This window comes from Cryptomeria japonica, chromosome 4 (assembly GCF_030272615.1).
Source record: "Cryptomeria japonica chromosome 4, Sugi_1.0, whole genome shotgun sequence".
In the NCBI taxonomy this organism is placed as follows: Eukaryota; Viridiplantae; Streptophyta; class Pinopsida; order Cupressales; family Cupressaceae; genus Cryptomeria; species Cryptomeria japonica.
In genome coordinates, this window is record NC_081408.1 from 527,646,898 (window position 1) to 527,653,709 (window position 6,812).

The following is a 6,812-nucleotide window of genomic DNA, read 5'->3' on the forward strand; positions in this document are numbered from 1 at the left end:
TGCTTTAAGGTGCAGTTATTCATTATCCTTTTAATTGCATTAAGGTGCAGTTATTCATTATCCCTTAGTTGCATTTATTTGCATTATCATTTGACTTTCATTTATCACTTAGTCCCATTTTATTTTAAGTCATTTAGAATCATAAACATAAACATTCGTCTCAACATTTGTTTATACATTTTAAAGTGCATTCATTTAGAATCATCACATAAACATTTGTATTTACATTTGTTTATCCATTTTACATTCATTTTTAGAACCATCTATAAACATTTGCATAACCATTTGATTCATTAAGGTTCATACTAAACCAGATACATCATTTACTCATATCATCATATCATCAACATAAAAACAAGTCTTATCTATCCCATAGTCATCATCATTCATTTATCATTATGCATACATAGTCATCATGGCATCACATTCATAAAGCATTACAACAAAGCATCATACATGTACTAACTCGCATCCACATGTTAGCACCACATCCATAAAATGCATATAGAAATCATAAAATCATCACCATACATATATAGAAAGAAAAATCATCCATAGCATCCATCTAAGCATAAATCATAATCATCATCCTGCATACACCCATACATATCATCAGTATGCATGTCATCACAAAAATATGGGATCTCCTCATATATCATCTTGCACAAGAATACAATTGGCTACCAAGAGCCATCCAAGTCACAATCCAAAATAACAATGTAACAAGTACATAAATCTCTCTCAAATAGCACTCTGGCTAGATGCTGCACCACCATCACCGCCTGCTCCACCACTGCCCCCTCCTCCACCCACACTATCTCATTGTGGAGGACCCATAACACCACCACTGCTTTGCATCCTCTAAGACCGCTCTATCTCACTGGATGCATCTGTGAATAACTTAGTGCCTGTTGACTAGATGGCACCGCCTGCTCATATAAACCATGCCAATAGTCAACCTCTCCACCTGCCTGCCACAACTCTCTCACCAATGAATCAGTCGACGGTCCCTGTCCTTGTACTCCCTCCAAGGCCTGAACTCTCTCCTGTAGTTGGATCACCATATCAATAACATCATCCCGCTCTTGCCTCACTACTGTCAACTCTGACTCCCGTGCAAACAACTGAACATCTCTAGCTGCAATCTCTGCCTCACTATCCTCCACCCTTGCCTCGACTGCTGTAAGACAAGTCTGCAAATATACTATCATATGCTCCTACAAGTCTCCCCCTCCCATCCCCATAGGATCCTCTCCTCCACCTGTAGCTCCCTCTCCCATCTCCATAGGCACCTCTCCCTCCCCAATATCCTTGCCTCCTACTCTGGCTGTTCCCTATATCAAAGGACCTTGTGACAGTTGCAACAGTTGCCCACCTCTCCCTCTCCTCTGCAACCGTCCTCCTCCACCACCTCCACCCCCACCCCCTCCACCTCCTCCTGCTCCCCCAAAATCTCCTCCACCATCTCCATCACCTCCTCCTCCTCCTCCTACTCCTCTGCCTCCTCTCCTCCCCCGTCGCTATCTCCTATCATCCTCAAAAGATGGTAGCGGCTCAGCTGGATCTAAAATGCGTGGAATAGGATGCGTGGTATGATACTACATATACTCCTCTGTCACCCCTGCATCCACAAGCCCTGACCTCATATGCCATGGTCTCACTTGTAAGGTCCGAAACTCGGCTAGGGCCTGATCATACGGTAACACTGGCTCCCACTAGAATCTCTCCTGTACCGCCCGTGCATACTCCCCTGATCCCCTCGACAACCCCTGCCTCCGACCAAACTCTCTCATCACTCTACTTGGTACTTGCCTCTCTACATTGTAGGATGTCCTACCAATAAAAAACTATCATAAATACATACGACAAGGCCTCTGCATCATCCTCTCAAGGCTCGCACTCAATATATGGCCTCCATATCATTGTATCCAAATCATCCAATGCCCGCCACCACCACTCCAACTTCCCCAAGTGGGTCTGACTCATCATACCTCCATACATGTACACATAGGGCTGGTCTGCTGCCCTAAATCTCAGACAAACCGGCCGTGTAACTGGCAGGTGCTCCCATGCCCAGATGTGTAGCAAAGTAATCCTGATCCCCAGAGAACACGTCTCTCGGTATACCACCTCATGCATCTCTTTGTACAAGTGTGAAAGCATGCATGGTCCCCATGCATAGTGGGTCCCATCCGTCACCATGTGCTCAATAACCTAGCCTTAACCCACAACAAGTCCATGTGATCATCTATTGGGGCAAAGCAAGCCCTCGACAATGCCTGATAACATAGTTGGTAGTGGCTCATATAACACAACTATCTCCTCCCATGCGATCGAGCCACCATGAATATATACATCCTCTACAAACATCTGTTGCACAGCTGCTATCCCCAAACCTCGGTCATACGTCACTTGATCCCCTCGGATAGGGATGTGTAGTATCTGCCACACATCCTCCAGTGTCACGGTCATCTCTCCCATAGCCAGATGGAAAGTGCAAGTCTTGCTATGCCAGCGCTCAGCTAATACTGTCAATAGTCTGTGATTCTTCCGAATCACAGGCATATACATCATGTCATACAAACCGATCGTAACAATACAATCAATCTCGACCTCAATCAACTGCCTTCGCAGCTGCTGCGTGGTAGGATGCCGCTCCCGCATCTGAAGAACGGGAAGATCCTCCTACACATACACACATCAACATCATCATTAGTTGTTTTGTTTCAAATTTTCTTAAGTTTAAACCTAGATTATCAATAGATACTTTGGTCAAGTATCTTCAGGTCTCAACAGGTAAGCGATCATGGCAAACCTAGACTACAACAGGCATTTATCATAATGAACTAGTCTCAATGGGGCTGCTATGATTCAAAACAACTCGTCCATCCATCCACCCAACACAGACATCCAGAGATAATTTTTCCTAACACTGGGGCATTTTTATCACAATATGCACTATTCAACTAACAATTGTGCTACAATTTGTGTATAAAAGTGCTAAAACAATAATAGCACTACAACATGTATCGAACAACGCTACAACTGGGACACGCATGCGCTAAAACAACAAAAGCGCTAAAACCACTAACCAATTGCACTATTACCTGGCAATAGCGCTAACACTATGTTACACTTGCGCTAAACTATCGACTACGGTATTACTACTATGCAAACACGCTAACCCTAACGACCGCGCTAAAACTAATACCCAATAACGCCATAGCAGCACAAAAGTGCTATTTAGGCTGACAAAAGCTCTAAAACACAGTTTTAGCATTATTGTCTTGGTTGGACTTTGACGCTTGCATAAACACATAAAAAATGCACAAAACTTAAAATTCACAATTTGCGTACCACTGGTCCATAGTCATCTAGCCACTGGAATCGATGGATCCGCTCTAACCGATGATCTGCTATAGGTACCAACATGATGATTGCTGCTTGCTCCTTCACAAAAGGTCACTATCAGAGCTCATAGTTGCAAGGGAGATAGGTGCAAATGAGGTTGTTTTGCCCCTTCCCGTCCATATATACCCCTCTGACCCTAAACCAATTTCACCCCTCTCACTGTCGTGGTCCCCGTGAACTTCTAATGTCTCTCATTTATCCATTTTAACCCCGATTTCTTCCATTCTTGGGGGGAATACCACCCACTAAATTAACATGTATGGGGCATACCACCCACTAAATTAATATGTATGGGGCATACCACCCACTAAATTAACATGTATGAGGCATATTTCTTCACACCTATTTTTCTTTCTTTGAAATGACGTGATAAACCACATCGTCTCAAAGAGGGGCAAATGTAGTCACATAAATATGTCCACTTAATTAAATGAATATTAACTATTTATTTGATTATCTAACCATCAATAACCAGTTAATTAAATTGATATTTAATTAATTCATCCTCAACCTCTTCTCCTATTAATTAAATAAATTATTCAGTTTATTTAAATTAATTCATTAAACCAAATTCACAATCAATTAAATGAATAAATCCTATTTATTTAATTTACTTCCCATTTCCTCTTTTAAATAAATAAATAAATAAACATTTATTTAAATCACTAAACAAATTCCCCCCACTTGCATTCTCCTACAAATGCAAGTTGCAACCACAATTGAAATAAATAAATTTTATTTTAATTAAAATCCTATTTCCCTCACCCACCAAACCCACTTGCAATCCTAAATCCCCTTCTAGACTCTTCTAACCACCTTCTAAGTTCTTCTAAACACTCCTAATTAGCCTGATCCCATCCCCTAATTATTGTCACATTCCTAAGCAACTTGAAGTCACTTCTCAAAGCCTCCAAAGTCTTTGAAAAACATTTAATGATTTATGTGTTCAACAAGCTAACCCCTAAAAGTCTTCCAAACCACTAATGACTCTTACATGACCATTAATGGCTCTTACACAATCATTTATGGTTAACTCAACTCACCCACATGGTTAGAGACTTTACCTCTAACTCAACCCTCATTTGACTCATGGGTCTCTTCAAGCATTTATTGCTTTGACCATGGTTATCTTCACTAATTCTTGCACAAGAGTTTATCCATTGGATAAAGGCATTATTTATTGGATAATGGCTTTATTCATTCAACTCAACATTAACCTTACCTCCCAAGTTAACCTTCAAGTCATGTCGAGCATTTAATGCTTCTTCTCTCTCCCCTCAACCCATCTCATGTTGACATTTGTCATCCTGAGATTGGGTTGAAGCCCTCACATGGATCATAAACCCATCAATCCTGGCTCTTGTTGAGATTACTCAATCTCAACCATCTATTGCTCCATTTTACTTATAAATAGAGCTCATTTCTTCATAATCCAGATACTGAAAATCTTGTATGCATCTAAGTTATAGTGAATTTTAGAGAGCATTTTAGCATAATCTACATTTGTCTTTTGGCTAAAATTAACATTAGTTAATTAAATAACATCTCATATTTAGTTTGTTTTACATTTGCATTGGCATAATTAATCATTTCAATCTTGAATCTCCATAAGACATCCACAATAGTGCAAAAAGCTACTGAGAGCTACAGTCATTTGGAACTTGGAGAGGAGAGGAACAAGGGAGGAGTAACTACAAACATGGTGGAGGGCATTTGGAGATGTTTTATTGCATTACTTAGTTTTGTTAAGCTTTCTATTTTTTGTTTGGTATCTCTCTTGATATGCTTGCTTAAGATAGTCTTTGATTTGTGATTTCTAACACTAACACTTGGATTGTTTCTTGTGTGTTTGTGTTTGTCTTCCTAAACATATTCTAACATCCTTTTTGTAGAGGATCACTATCCAAAAATGATAAATAAGAGTTAAACATCTTGCAAATCTCTACTCTCCATTTAATCAATAAAATCTCCATAGTTCATATAAAGACAACCCTAAAAGTAACCCATAACAGTCAATCTAAACAATTTGTTTTGATACATATTTGAATTTAGACTATGCACACCCTCAATCAATGTATCTATAAATATATCTTCATCCCTCAACACTCAATCAAACAATTATATCAAAGGCTTGATAGGTACATGCTATAGAAATTTTGCATGACTCCTTGAACAACAACAACAATCACATCTTCATCAATCAAGTTAAACAAAGAGGGTTTGTATTAATAAGATTATCAAGTATTTATTTTGTTTGAATTCTCTCTAGCTCAATCAATGGTTATGCTTGATTTAGAATGAAGGGTTTAATGTTGCTTTAGGTGAAGAGCACCAGTAGCCATTATAGCTAACTTTGTGCACCCACAAATCATAAATGGTACATCGAATCTTGGTGATATTTTTTTGGTTGTCTCCATATGTGACTTAATCGCTTCTAGCTATTGTGTTGGCTTCTGGGTAGTAATGAGGCATGTTGTAGGATCCATTATGCATGCAATGGTAAAAAAGTACTCATTTCAAAGTGTTGCCTGATACTTACTTAGAGATGCCCCAATAACTGTGCACTTAAAATTGTCAATACTTATGCACAAATGACCTAGTAGTCGTGCACAAACGTCCCAGTTATGGAGCAAAAAAGCTAATAAGTGAGCGGCTATTGGTACATGTGAAATTTATTAATCAACTTTTAGTTATCATTTTTTTGGTTTCTTTAAGTTAGTAATTGAAGGGTTTGGTGAACAAGGAGTGATTAGTAATTGGGACATGGGTGGTGACTGGTGCTCTTCCCCTAATCTCTTCGGTATTTTTTTCTAAATTTTGCATATCTATTTTAACATGCCCAGTGTGACCCCTTGGTCTTAAGTTTGATTATGATTTTACAAGACATCTATTGCTTGTTTTTAGGTTTTTCATATTTTTTAATTATTACTATTTTTAGTTTGACATATACGACTTGTGTCATGGCATCTCCATTTAATCCCTATTATGTGTTCAATTTGTGATGTTTTTGTTGGACTTGTTGTCATTAATATCAAACAAAGTTGTCATTTATATCAAATTTATTTCATCAGAGGTTGGAGAGATCATTTGTTCTTTAGTCTTCAATATCCTTAAGGTTATTGGGTCTCAGCCCTTGTGTGCTCATCATTTCATCTACACATTTTGATAAGAAGATGGTATAATGAATGGGAGAGCCCCAACTGCCAAAAGCTCATCAAGTTTAGGCAACAAGGTTGTTGTCTTAACAAGTTTTGGTGTTTGCTAGGAATTTCGACCCATGAAACAACTTCAAGCTTAGGTTGATAGATTATCTGTTTAACGATTTTTGAAGGTTGTTTGACATAGGATTGTGACATTTCTTGTTTGAAGTGTATTGAAATGAGGTATGGTGAATTTGTTGT